Below are 14627 nucleotides of genomic sequence, written 5' to 3' on the forward strand. Positions count from 1 at the left end.
ATATGCATACTGCTGGCCTATGCCAATCATCACAACATACTTCTATATCAAATGGATGTGAAGAGCGCCTTTCTCAATGGCAAGATTGAAGAAGAAGTGTATGCTGCACAACCGCCTGGCTTTGAAGATCCAAAACATCCTGACATGGTATACAAGCTCAACAAGGCACTGTATGGCCTCAAACGAGCCCCTCGGGCCTGGTATGACACACTCAAATACTTCCTGAAGAGCAAAGGATTCATACCTGGTTCCCTAGACCCCACTCTCTTCACGAAGACATATGATGGTGAACTGTTTGTGTGCCAAATATATGTGGATGACATTATCTTCGGCTGCACCAATCAGAAGTACAGTGAAAAGTTTGGATATATGATGCAAGAGCAATCTCAGATGTCCATGATGGGAGAGCTGAAGTTCTTCCTTGGTCTCCAAATACGACAGCAACGCAACGGCATCTTCATATTTCAAGAGAAGTATCTCAAAGATTGTCTGAAGAAGTTCGGTATGCAAGACTGCAAAGGCTTCACGACCCCAATGCCAGCCAAGCATCATCTGGGTCCCGACGACAATGGTAAAGAGTTTGATCAAAAGGTATACCGCTCCATGATTGGTTCTTTGCTTTATCTATGTGCATCTAGGCCAGATATTATGCTTAGTGTTTGCATGTGTTCTCGATTCCAAGCGACACCAAAGGAGTCGCATCACTTAGCTGTGAAGCGAATTCTTCGATATTTGGCTCACACGCCAACTCTAGGATTATGGTATCAAAAGGGCTCAGATTTTGATCTGGTTGGATTCTCGGATGCTGATTATGCTGGTGACAAAGTGGATCGCAAGTCTACATCAGGCACATGTCACTTTCTGGGACGATCACTTGTATGTTGGTCTTCAAAGAAGCAGAACTGTGTATCTCTCTCCACTGCTGAATCTGAATACATTGCTGCTGGATCTTGCTGCGCTCAGCTTCTATGGATGAAGCAAACACTCAAGGACTATGGCATTCATCTGAAGCAAGTGCCACTCTACTGCGACAACGAAAGCTCCATCAAGATTGCCAACAACCCAGTTCAGCACTCGAAGACAAAGCACATTGAAATTCGTCATCACTTTCTCAGAGATCATGTTATGAAGGAAGATATTGATATCATACACGTCAACACTGAAGAGCAATTGGCAGATATCTTCACCAAGCCCTTGGATGAGAAGAGATTTTGCAAGTTACGGTGTGAACTAAATATCCTGGAATCCTCAAATGTCCTGTGATCAGGCACACATCCTAACACTTATGCATATTGATGACTTAGATGTGCAACACACGAAGTAAAGTATATCTTCAATCAATGAAGACATACATTCTAAGTGTGAATACATTAATGTGGAATTTGACTTCAGAGCGCCACGATAATTGTGCGCCTTGTCTGGGTCTAATACTTCCTATACGGTGGGTAACGCCACCACCAAATGTTCTGTTTGAAGTGTTTCACTCATGGCGTTACATTTGCTATGTCTTCACATTTGGTTTAGCTTCAATCTCAACATATCTTCATGATTATCTTCACTATGTTGATTATATAGATATATATATACTAGTGTTCTGTCCTCTATAGCATTCACTTATAGCTATGTCTTCTTGTTGAATCTTTTGAACTAAGTGAATGTGATCGGACCCTAACCTCTCTATGCTTTCTATCTGAAACTCTATCTCTCCAAATCATATGCATTCTATTGAAACTGTCGAATGTCTTCTCTGCGTCCTTGTCAGCAGAAGATACAGAGACAACCATTAAGTCTGTTTTCAATGCTCATTCCTCCACCTGAAACCCGGAGAAGTGGGAATGACCACCCGACAATCCAGGCATGCGTGGGACGTGGAGCAAACCCCAATATGCTGCATGATGGCCACGTGTTCCTCAGATGCGAATCGCCAGGGGCACCTATGTAATAACGCAGTGCCGCCCCTGTACCTATAAATACACACCTCACAGCAGTCATTATCTCTTCTTCCACTCTCGCACGAACCCTAGAGCCACCGCTAGCCCTCGACGACGCCGGTGACGAAGCGCTTCGCTGCCGCAACCTCACTGACGCCGTCTTCATGCCGACCGCGGACATCGCCTTCTCCGCCATTGCCGTAGGTGTCCTCCGTCGCCAAGTTAGGGCACGGACGATCGAACTGCTCGGCCTCCTCTTCCACTCCATCTAGCAGTTCTTCGTGTGGTAAATAAAACCTCCTTTTTACGGCCTCTTTGATCCTATAGCTTTATCACTTTCTACCACAAGCAGTTTCTATTCACACAAGTTGGATCTCTTTCATACTGCATCTCATAACATGCCTAGTATATTCACTTATGCTTCACAAAGTAGTTAGATTCCTCACTTGTACTGATCCGTGGATTCATACAAATCTGGAACCAACTCCTTATCTATGAGTGAATGTCTTTGCACGATGAGGTCAATGTCTTCTAAACTGATTTATCTTCAAAATCTTCTGAGAATGCATATGACCTCTTCCCCTTCCCTCGCACCTTAATGCTGTCACACGTACATGTCCGTGGGAGAATCCCTTGGTTCTCATAGTCTGCATTCATTTGCAGAATTCTTACAGCATCACATAAATTCTCTCGAAGCCAGTTCCTGTTTGTCCAGCAAGAGAAAGCCTCCGAAGCCTTTGAACATGTTGAAGCCATTCAGGTTAAACTTCATGGCTACAGAGAAATCTGCAAGGAAGGGAGGCAGACAGCGTCGTGGGGGAACATCAAGAGATTTGGCTAATGACCTCTCAGAACTTTACAAGACAGATCCTGAAGAGGATTATAATCAGCGCAAGACCCGAATCCAGTGGATTCGAAGATATTGGGCAGAACAATGGTTCAAATACCGGTTTGTGACCCAAGAATATGCTGAGAAAAATGCCATCAAGCGACTGTGGGGAGACATCCTATACAAGAATCTTCAACCCAGGTCCAGAGAAGAAGCCATTGAACAAGGCTTCTATCCCTGCATGGTCCGTGGGCCACAGCCTGCAGATGCACACCCATCGTCACTACTATGGTGCCATGACGACAATCTGTTCAAGCGCAACTTCCAGTTTGCCAAGAACTCAGCGAAGCAGAACAAGAAGTCATTGGGATTAGACTTCAACCCTGGTCCCTCTGCTCCCCGTGCCGATGGAACTCGCGAAGCTGAACTCAATCTTCTTGGGCCCTTCTACAATCTTGAAGGCCTCATCACTCACATCGTGGTTCAAGGCACAGCCGTGAATGAGCCTGCAGATGACGCTGAATTAGATGAAGCGCCTGCAGCGCCGAAGCCAAAGAAGCAGCCTAAAGCTTCAAAGCCTGCCTCTGCTCCAAAAATCTCACGGGCGAAGCCACTGGAAACTGCACCTCCTAAAGACAGTGTGCAATCTGAAGATTTGTCACGCATCTCCAAGCCACAGAAGGTCAAGATGCCTCTGCCACACACCGGCCAAGAGCTAACAGCTACTGCCATTCTACGCAATGATGCCATTGATCTGTCAAGTGATGAAGATCTTGCAGATGACGCTCTTGAGCAACTCATCAAGAGCAAAGAAGAAGCAGAAATCTTCAATGATCTGCCTCTCTTTGATGTAACAATCATCCACAACTTCATTGACGAGTGGTTTGACATGCCAAACATCAGCTTCGAAGATCTGCAACTTCCCATTGGCCTCAGTGTCGCCTTCCATGGCGCCATTGCTTCAGAGTTAGCTATCGCCCAGTGCATTGTTGAACTGAAGTAGAAGATTGACTTTGAGAAATCTCAGTTCAAGAAGCATATGGCCAAGCTCAGCGTGCAAGAGGTGAAGAACTTCAATATTATGCTGCATGAGCTCAAGGAAGCCTTTCTCAAGAAACGTGCAGAAGCTCAGGGTTCGCGTGAGCGCATGAAGGTTCTGGCTGACAGATGTGTGCAATCCTACAATGAGGCTGAGAAGCGCAAGGCCCTTGGGCATCCTGGCATCGACCCCAGGATGGCTGCAAAGAAGAAGTAGAAGCCCGCTACGGCTGAACCCGACGCACCAAGGCAGGAAGCAGATCCCATTGTCTTCCCAACTAGAATGACTGGCTCGAAGCCAAAAAGCCGGTCAACCGCTTCAGAGCTGAAGAAGACGAGGACTGCTGAGGCTGAAGCCAGGAAGAGGAAACATCCTGAAGCCTCTCCTACTTCCCCCTCCGAGAAGAAGAGGAAGACCAAGAAAGAACGGGCTGCTCCCACAGAGACTTTGATTGTTGAACCCATTTCCATGGTTCGTCCTGACGCTGAACGCCAACTGACAATCCATGAGCCAGCTTTCACAGAGGCTCATGAAGCTGAAGACTTCCCAACAGCTGATCCCATCGCTGCTGAAGACATTGGTCACCATGACCATGTAGAAGATGGTGCAGTCCTTCCTCAGCTCGAGCACAGCGAACTCATCAGCATTGGTCGTCCTCTGACGCCAATTGCTCAGGATGCTTCATGGGCTCATCGCCCACAAGAATAAGAAGACTTTGAGGCCCAGCCAAATCCAACTACACAGGCGTCGCCTGCGTTGCGCAGGCTTCGCAAAGGACCAAGGCCTCCAGTCTCTGCGTCTGAAGCTGAAACTCCTGAAGACATTCCGGCTGCATCAGCCGATGAAGAAGAAGTCCCACAAGCTGCTACTCCCCTGTCCCACCAAGAAGCGGTTCTCGAGGAGAACGTGATTGTGACCGACCCTCCAGCTCGTCAAGTGGAGGTTGAAAATCTTGAGGTTGCCACCACCAACACCACTGAAGCCACTGACACTGTCATGGCTCAAGCTAATGTGGAGACCTCACCAACAAAAGCACTAGAAGTCAGCGAAGCCACTGATCCCACTGCTTCTGTTCCCGCGCCTGCTGCCGGTCCTCAGTTCGACTATCATATTGAGCACAGGCCTCAGGTTCAGAAGCCAATCCCAAGATTGCCCAGGTTCCCAGGTCCTGCATCAGCACCTGGATCCTTCAATATCAATGGCTTCAGAGCAGACAACACATTCTTCAATAGCTCCAGGAACCCCTACTCAAGGGAAAGAATATCATCTGATCGGTTCTGGAGCTATCCGCAGCGAAGCTATTACTCTTGCATTCTCTACAATCAAGGTCGCATCTTCCCACACAAGCGTCTTGACATTGAAGCAATAGCTGGTCTGCCCTGTCTGGAAGAAGCTCTGGATTGCTTCAAGGAGGTTGGATTGCTACCATTCGTCACTAACCAAGAGCATTGGAATGAAGAGTTGCTACTCCAATTCTATGCCACACTTCACATCCGCGGGTATAACAAAGATCCGAAGACTTGGGTCCTGGAGTGGATGACAGGAAACGTACATCACGAAGCAAAAGTCTTTGACCTCATTGAGCTCACTGGTCTACCCACTCCCGACGATCTCTACGAATCTGGCTGTCAACTTCACTGTGAAGCTATGGAGCGCATCTTTCAGAAGCCTGAACCTAACATGAGTTAGATGCTCAGTATGATGAAGCCATTACCCCAAGATGCTGCATATCCCAAAGAGTTCTTCGTTGAAGACCTAGAGTATCTGCCAAGGACTATTTATCGCATCATAAGGCGAACTCTCTGGCCCATCAAAGAGCACTCTCCACATGCCAAGATGGAAGGTGCAACGAAGACTTTGGTCTTCTATATTCTTCATGGAAAATGCTTCAATGCACAGGACTTCTTCATTCGCCAACTTGCCGCATCAGGCTCTGATCTGTTTGGCTTGAAGTTCTACGCCCCATGGGTAATGCGGCTGATCAAACTTCACTCTGCTATCTCATATCAGCCATCTGCTCGCAATCATCAGATTTTTCTGCCTGATGTGGATATGTCTGTTGAAGCCATCTATCCTGAGCCTGCCAAGGAACCTCTAAGTCTTCAGAATGCAGAGCATCAAAGTTTTTCTCAGAACATTGAAGGAGTTGAAGCAGTCACTCGTGTGTATCCTTTGGCTGGCACTACACGTGCACCGCATCCTGCTCTCACTGAAGCCACTGACAGTACAACTGCCCCACGACCCAAGAAGTGCACTCGTGTTCTCAATGACCGAGAGCTTCTTGTGGCTCTTCATTAGAAACAGGATAGGCATCATGACTGGCTGTAGCGTCAAATGCAAAGCCTCTTGGTGGATGTTAATCGCATTCGCAATCTTGCCACCAAGAATGCTTTTGTTGCCCATGAAACCTCTCGCCGCACATGGAAAGGGCCGATGCTGATGTGTTCTGAAGATGATCTTCAAGAGGATGGCTTCTCTGAGCGCTTCAAGTTTTACTCCACACCTCCTCGAAGGGCAGTGCTGCGACGAACACCATCTCTTGAAGACTCTGAGTTCTCTTCCTCTGCTGCAACTGTAAATGCCAGAGTGATCGAGGATGACGACGATGCTACTTCACCGCCGCCTCCTTCAGCACGCTTCGACACTGCTCCAAGCTCTTCTGCACCGCTGAACACCACCAACAACCCTGCTGCTTCACCTACTCTTCATGGGAACGAGTAGAGGCTCTATGTCTTCAAACCTTTTTGCTCCTTACTGACAAAAGGGGGAGAAGCATATGAGTTTAATAGTCTTCAAGCAGGTCCATATGGGCGGGTGCTTTATATTTTGCTTCGTGTTTACAACTCTCGTTTTGATACATTTGGTTCTTTGAGTTGTAACACTTAAACTCGATGGTCGTCTGCTACCTATTTGCCATTTTGTGATGCGATGATAAATTCCGCATGTGCGACGATAAATTCCGCACTTAGATCATTTTGCAGACGTCCATTTTCCATTATGCATGTCATTATCTTCACATACCTTCACATGCATAGTGGATTGTCATCATAAGTTAAAGAGGATCTCCACAAGCACAACCTGCCATGTGCATTTGCATTCCAAAAGAAAACTACTTATATGCACATCTTCAGGGGGAGCCCTTGCAACTTATGAAGACAATTCCTTATCCTTTACAATTTCACATATTATATTCCCCGTTGAAAACTTCAACTAGTTTGTCATCAATCACCAAAAAGGGGGAGATTGTAAGTGCATCTAGTGCCACCCCTAGTTGGGTTTGGAGTATTAACGACAAACCTAGTTGAGGGACTAATGTGTTTGTGAGAATTGCAGGATAACACAGGTAGAAGTACCTCATTGATTCGGTTTTCCTACCAGAGATGACCCCTAAAAATGTATGAAGACATTGATGTCAAAGGTGGTATATGAAGATATTCACATTGAAGACTATGACAAGAGAAGACATCGCATGAAGCCTATGGAGCTCGAAGACTTAGATCTTTCGTAGTTCTTTTTCTTCTTCTTTGTTGAGTCATAGGAACCACCGTACTGTTAGGTGGGGTCCAAGAGAACCAGTCAGAATGACTGAAGTGATGCTTAACCAAAACCTATGTCTTCGAGTGAAGACTATGAGAGCGAATCTTGTCCCGAGTCGGACAAGTCAGCTTTTCTTGTAGCCCAAGTAAAGTTTCCGCGTGAGTTTGAAATCTGACTGTTGGAACACATGTTAGTTCCTTAGTGACCCAGGGTCATTTCGGACAAATCAGGTCGGGTTGCCTAGTGGCTATAAATAGCCCACTCCCTACAACCATAAACGGTTGGCTGCTCAGAGTTAGTGTACGGCTTTTGTCGTTTGAGTGCAACCCACCTCGAAGCCTTTGAGAGAGAATTCCTTGCGAGGATAAAGCCCTAACCACCCAGAGCCAAAGAGAATTAGGCATCACTTAAGTCTTCTTGTCTGTGTGATCTGAAGACTTATTACACTTGAGGACTGTGAATCCTCCAGCCGGTTAGGCGTCGCGTTCTGAGCATCCAAGAGACATTGTGGATTGCCGGTGAATGAAGGCTGTGAAGGTTTGGGAGTCTACCTTGAAGACTTACCAGGGTGATTGGGCGAGGTCTGTGTGACCTTAGCTCAAGGGGAATACGGTGAGGACTGGGTGTCCTGAGCTGCGTGTTCAGGACTGGGTGTCCGGGACTGTGTGTCCTCAGGTTTAAATACCTAGCTGCCCTAACCAGACGTACAGTTGTCACAGCAACTGTAACTGGTCCAACACATCATTGTCTTCAACGAGTCACTGGTTTCATTCTTCCCTTCTCTTTACGTACTGTTACTCCTTGTGAAGTCATTGTATGATTGCACTATCTTTTATCTTCACTGAGTGACTGCGTATTCTGTTTGGCTTCATAATATCTTCCTACCTGATCCTTACTACATTACTGCTACTAGTCATTGTGCTTTCACTTTATTGAATACTTGACTATGGCTTGCCTAGTGTAGTCTACCTTCCGTTGCAGGGTAATAGGTTTATTTCTATCGTTTGTCTTCATAAACTTCCACGTTTTGAAGACTTTCACAAAAATCGCCTATTCACCCCCCTCTAGTCGATATAACGCACTTTCAGGCCTCGAACTTCATCCTCAACATCTCGGCGTTTATCATCGTGCGCGAGGCCTTCCTTCGCATCCGCCCCCATTTTGGCCTATGGCTCAAGACTTTCAACGTCAAGCCGAAGGTGGTGCGCGGCAACCAGGCGGAGTGCGGAGGCACCATGGTGGGCAAGATGGCCAACGTCCTCTGGCTCGAGGGCTCCTTTGTGGAGACCCTGAAGGGGTGGCAATCGGGGTGGTTTTACATCACCGAGCCGCGCGACGCCGAATGGGTCGCACCGCCTGAGTTTCGATCCGGACCCCCTACGCGGCTCACCTCCTGGAAGGAGACGGGCCTATCTTGGGGTAAAAAAGGAGAACTGACCGGACTCCAAACATGCATCCAAACCCTGGTGGACAAGAAGCTCAAACTTGTCAATGTAGTCCAGGTTAAGCTCATCCGCCTGATCCTCCCGTGTCAACAACGGGCTTTCAACCTGTGGGAGTTCGATCCGGTGCGGCACCAAACTCTAAGCAGGCTCTTCGACACGACGTACGAAGATGCCTGGAAGGTGCTTTTCAAAGGCGCCGAGGCTCCCGCATCCGCTACCGAGGATCGTGAATTCAGTGCGCAGCGTCACACTCTCGCGGTAAGCTGCTTTTTTCCTTTTACAGGGTATCAGTTTTTCATAGTTTGACTCCATGCGGGATCTACGCTCCCTTAGCTTTGACAGATTGGCAGGTGACGTCCGGACAGATCAACTGTCTGGCTCCTTTGCCCGAAGGCCCAGCGGACGCTCGCTTGGCGAAGCTGTTGGTTCCAGCACCCTATGTGGTGCCGGAGAAGAAGGCCGCGGGGACTCGAAAGAGTGCCCGGCGCTAGGAGGTGTCGGATCCATCATCTGATGGTTCCGAGGCGCATTCCTCCCATGAAGACGAGGAGGAAGAAGAAGAGAACTCTCCCCCTCCAGCGGGAGGAGAGAAGAAAAGGAAGGCCACCCTCTCTGGGGAGGACGGAGGGTCCAAGAAGGGGAAAACCCTTCCTGCAGACTACTCCACCGACGCCGACGGAGGAGAGGAGTGGCAGCCCAGGGCCACGCCCCTGGCAAAATCGTAAGTATCCGGATATCAGAGTAATTCATAGTATTCATTTATTGCACAGCTTTCCCTTACGTCAAATATGTTTATGCAGCCCACCCAAAGACCGGCTCGACGCGTCCTCGAGCAGCTCACTGGACTCGTCGGATGTGAACTCGCTTCCGACGGCTTCCTCCCGCCGCCCTACGGACGACACCGAAGTGTTGTCCCAACAGGTTCCAAGCCGGGAGGAGGTGGTCCTGGAGGCGTCGCAAGGCGACCTCCCGGACTCCAGGAGTAAAGGGGATGAAACCCCCCAGGGCTCCAAGTCCGGCTCTAGGCCGGACACCGCTTCGGAACCTTCAAAGGTTCCATAGTCCGGCGGGGGACCTCCTTCCAAGAGGAGCAAGTCCACCGTGTCGGCGGCCCCCGTCCAACCGGAGGCGCCGGACAATATGTTGGAGGCGCTCCAAGGCGCCTCCATCGACGAGGAGCACCACACTATTATGAGTGCGGTGGTCCAGAAGGTTCAGTCCGCCAAGAGCAGACTGACTGAAGCTTGTACTAGCCTTTTGACAGGCTTTGAGGTAAGTAAAGAATGTTTAAATAATAGTATCGCATAGACAGTAGCCCCTGATGCTCTGTTTGACGTCCGGGAAGAAAAGCAGAATAGAGGATCAAATAGAATTCGCATGAGTCTAACAAAAATGAGTCAATGTGCATGTGCAGGCTTCTCTGCTTGCGTCCGCCGCGCTGACTGCGGAAGTGGACACGCTAAAGTAGAACCTCGAGCGGTCCGAGCAAGAGCTTGGGCGTGCCAAGAAGCAGCTCGAGGACAATGAAGGTGAGAAATACCTTGTTTTGAAATATATATAAAAAGGTGCAATTGCAAAGAATGACAGGATTATCGTGGCTATTGTAGGGGCCACGTCTGAAGTGGTGACCCTTAAGCAGGCGCTGGTTGAGGCCGAGAAGAGGGCGGCCTCGGAGCGCACCGGGCGGGAGAAGTATGAGGCCGAGGTTGGCAAGGTGCGGCAAGAGCTCTAGGCTCTCATGGAAAAACATGAGAGTTTGGAGCTTGACTCGAAGACGCAAGCGTCCGAGCTCGCGGTGGCTATTGAAAATGCCAAGTCTGCCAAGGCCGAATTCCAGAAGACCCTCCAGGAGTTGGATGAGGTGAAGAAGATAGCGGCGGGTAAGGCATTCTTTATGCAAAGAAAACACATAAACGTGAGTTACTTGTTACTTACCCGAATCCGGAGCTCTCCAGGAGCGTTCGCAGATCTTCCCCGGAGTGTGTCCGATGCCGCCGCATTCTATCGAGCCGAGGAGGGCAGCTCGACGGAGAAGGTGTTCTGGTCTCAGTACGCTGAGGCCGGACACTCCATGCCCCTGAGCGACCAGCTGAAGCAACTGGTCGAGCTCCACAAGGCGGCCGAACAGGCCATGAAGGGCCTCATTGTTCGGCTGTGGCCTGGAGGGGCTCTGCCTGGGAGCTATTTCGGGCTGGTGCGGCGGCTGGTGGAGGCCTGTCCAAGGCTCGAAGTCATCAAGCGCTCCGTCTGCATTGAGGGTTCCCGTAGGGCCCTTGCCCGTGCTAAGGTGCACTGGGGCAAGCTGGATGTTGAGAAGCTTGTGAAGGACGGCCCACCGCCGGGGAAAGAGCATCGCAAGCCCGAGAATTACTATAAGGATGTTCTGAAGGGTGCCTGCCTTGTGGCGGATGAATGTTCTAGGGATGTAATTTTTGAGTGAAACTTGCTCGTTTTGTCCTGTGCGCTGAAAACTTGTTTATATGCGCTAAGCAATGCTGTTGGAATTTAAAATATTACCTTCTGTGCGGTTGTTTATCAATTCTAAGAGATGGCGAGTCATCGGCTTCTGCCCCCGTGCCGCTAGTGCTGGGGTGTTCGGGGATAAACCTGAGCGCTCTTTTTCCCATGTTTGGGTCCTTCGAGGGAGGCGCTCAGCCCAACGAACAAGGCAATCGGACTATAATGCGTGAACACTCTCACTTAGCCATAGAATTCTATAATTTTAAATTTCGGCGAAGCCCCTGGTATTCAGAAGACCGAATTCGGGGCGCTATCCACGCCTTGGCCGGATAGAACCGGCTCCTCGCCCTAAGCGGCATAAGTCTTTAGGGACTCGAAAAAACCTCTCGAACAGCGACCAGCTCTCGCTTCATCATGACGGTCAGTTTTAGCTTTCTCCACTGAGGTGCTCGACCCAGCTCAACTAGGGCACAATCGCAGTGGTTCTCCTAGTGCTACCTTAGCCGATATAGCGGAATGTAAGGCACCGAAACATAGGAGCCGGGCAAACCCAACTATTGACCCAAGACAGGATTCGGAGCCGATGCATATAATGTTATAAGTTCGGGGTGCCGCACTTGTTAAAGTGTTCGGACTTCTTACACCATATTGAGGGGTACTAAAGCCCCTGGCGTATTTTGGCCGTACCAACGTGTACGGGTGCAACATGTCGTTAAGGAACATATATAAATAAAAAAGGTAATGCGAAAATAGACGAAAGCTATGCATTGTTTATTAAAAAGGGGTGCGATCAAGGTAGAACGGTACAAGTAATGCGATAAGTGGAAGGTTGGACTAGTTAACATGTCCATTCCAGGGGCAAGCTACGGAATAGTATGCAGAACTGGTATACTGCTCGTGATAGAGACCACCTGGGAGTTCTGAAATGCGGCGTGGCTTGTCTGCTTCCCTGGTTCTTGCATCGTTTATGCGGCAATTGAACTGCCGAACAGGCCTTCCGAAGGATGGAGTCCTGAAGTAAGAGAAAATTAAAAAGTCATCAGCCCCTGGTACGGTTTAAGCCATGTTTTGGGCGTGCCATGATGGTGCCCCTCCCCATGTGCCAATGGTATCTCTAGAGCGTAGTTATGTACGCGAAGTAATGGCGTCGCCTTTTTGCGAGGGTTGGGGTTGGGGCCGCATTGCTACGCCTACTCGGATCGTGCCAAGCGGTCTTGTTGTAGGTTACTCCGGGCGCGCTTGACGGCGGTCGTTTAGTGGCCGGACTGGAGAACTGCTTGGAGAGGCTGCTTTGTACTTCCGCTACGAGGGCCGCCGTGTGCTCCTCCGTTCGGAGGGAGCGTTCTGTGTTTCCATTGACCGTAATTACTCCTCGAGGGCCTGGCATCTTGAGCTTAAGCTATGCGTAATGCGGTACCACATTGAACTTAGCGAATGCGGTTCGCCCGAGCAGTGCGTGATAACCACTGCGAAACGGGACTATGTCGAAGATTAACTCCTCGCTTCGGAAATTATCTGGGGATCCGAAGACCACTTCAAGTGTGACTGAGCCTGTGCAGTTGGCCTCTACACCTAGTATTACGCCTTGAAAGCTCGTTTTGGTGGGCTTAATCCTCGAGGGATCTATGCCCATTTTCCGCACTGTATCCTGGTAAAGCAGGTTCAGGCTGCTGCCGCCGTCCATAAGGACTCTAGTGAGATGAAATCCGTCGATAATTGGGTCTAGGACCAATGCGGCAAATCCGCCATGACGGATGCTAGTGAGATGGTCCCTTCGATCAAAGGTGATCGGGCAGGAGGACCATGGGTTGAACTTTGGGACGACTGGCTCTACCGCGTATACGTCCCTTAACGCGCGCTTCCGCTCCCTTTTGGGGACGTGGGTTGCATATATCATGTTCACCGTCCGCACTTGTGGGGGAAAACCCTTCTGTCCACTGTTGTTCGGCGGCCGGGGCTCCTCGTCGTCATCGCTATGCAGCCCCTTGTCTTCATTTTCGACGTTTAACTTGCCTGCCTGCTTGAACACCCAACAATCCCTGTTGCTGTGATTGGCCGGCTTTTCGCGGGTGCCATGTATCTGGCACAAGCGGTCGAGTATTCGGTCCAAACTGGACGGGCCCCTAGGATTCCTTTTGAATGGCTTTTTCCGCCGACCGGATTTAGAGGCTCTGAATCCAGCATTAACTGCCGTATCCTCAGCATTGTCGCCATTAATGCGGCACTTTTGCTTGTTGCGATGCGACCTGCCACTACTGTCCCTGGTGTCTGAATTACTAGGGTTCTTGGTCATATTGTTGCTATGAGCAAGCCAGCTGTATTCTCTCGCGCAAAAGCGGGTCATGAGTGTCGTGAGTGCTACCATAGATTTCGGCTTTTCCTGTCCAAGGTGCCGGGCCAGCCACTCGTCGCAGATATTGTGCTTGAAGGCTGCTAGGGCCTCAGCGTCCGGACAGTCGACTATTTGATTTTTCTTTGTTAGGAACCGTGTCCAGAATTGCCTGGCCGATTCCTCTGGCTGCTGAATTATGTGACTTAGGTCATCGGCGTCTGGGGGTCGCACATAAGTGCCCTGGAAATTGTCGAGGAATGCGGCTTCAAGGTCCTCCCAACAACTGATTGATCCTGTTGGCAAGCTGTTAAGCCAATGCTGAGCTCGTCCTTTAAGCTTGAGTGGGAGGTATTTGATAGCGTGGAAATCATCGCCGCGGGCCATGTGGATATGAAGGAGATAATCCTCGATCCATACCGCAGGATCTGTTGTGCCATCATATGATTTGATGTTTACGGGTTTGAAACCCTCGGGGATTTGATGATCCATTATTTCGTCTGTAAAGCAGAGTGGGTGTGCGGCGCCTCTGGACTGGGTTATATCATGACGTAGCTCCAATGAGCCTTGTCTACTGTGTTTAGCCCCGCGGAATTTGTCGCCGGCGTGACGGTTACCGTCTCGAGCCGTGGGGCACCCACGCGATCCGTAGATTGATCTTGTTTGCCTTGCCTTTTCCTCCAACATGTCTCGTAAGTCCGACGCATATTCCCGTGCCTTGGTACGGGGTGCAGCTTGAGTGGAGGGCCGAGAGGCCTCTCTGTCGCAACCACGAGGTGGCCGGTCAGCCGCATCAAGTGCTTCCTCCTCTAATCGTGGTAGCAACCTGCGCTTTCGGTAGCTCTTGGAGGGGCGTTCAAGTTTATGCTCTTCGGCCGCGAGGACTTCAGTCCATCTGTCGACTAGCAAATCTTGATCAGCTCTAAGCTATTGCTATTTTTTCTTGAGGCATCTTGCCGTGGCCATAAGCCTGCGTTGAAAACGCTCTTGCTCGACGGGATCCTCTGGCACGACGAATTCGTCGTCGTCGAGGCTTGCCTCATCTTCGGAGGGAGGC

Source organism: Triticum urartu, chromosome 4A (assembly GCF_056163025.1).
Source record: "Triticum urartu cultivar PI428250 chromosome 4A, HENAU_Tu73, whole genome shotgun sequence".
In the NCBI taxonomy this organism is placed as follows: domain Eukaryota; kingdom Viridiplantae; phylum Streptophyta; class Magnoliopsida; order Poales; family Poaceae; genus Triticum; species Triticum urartu.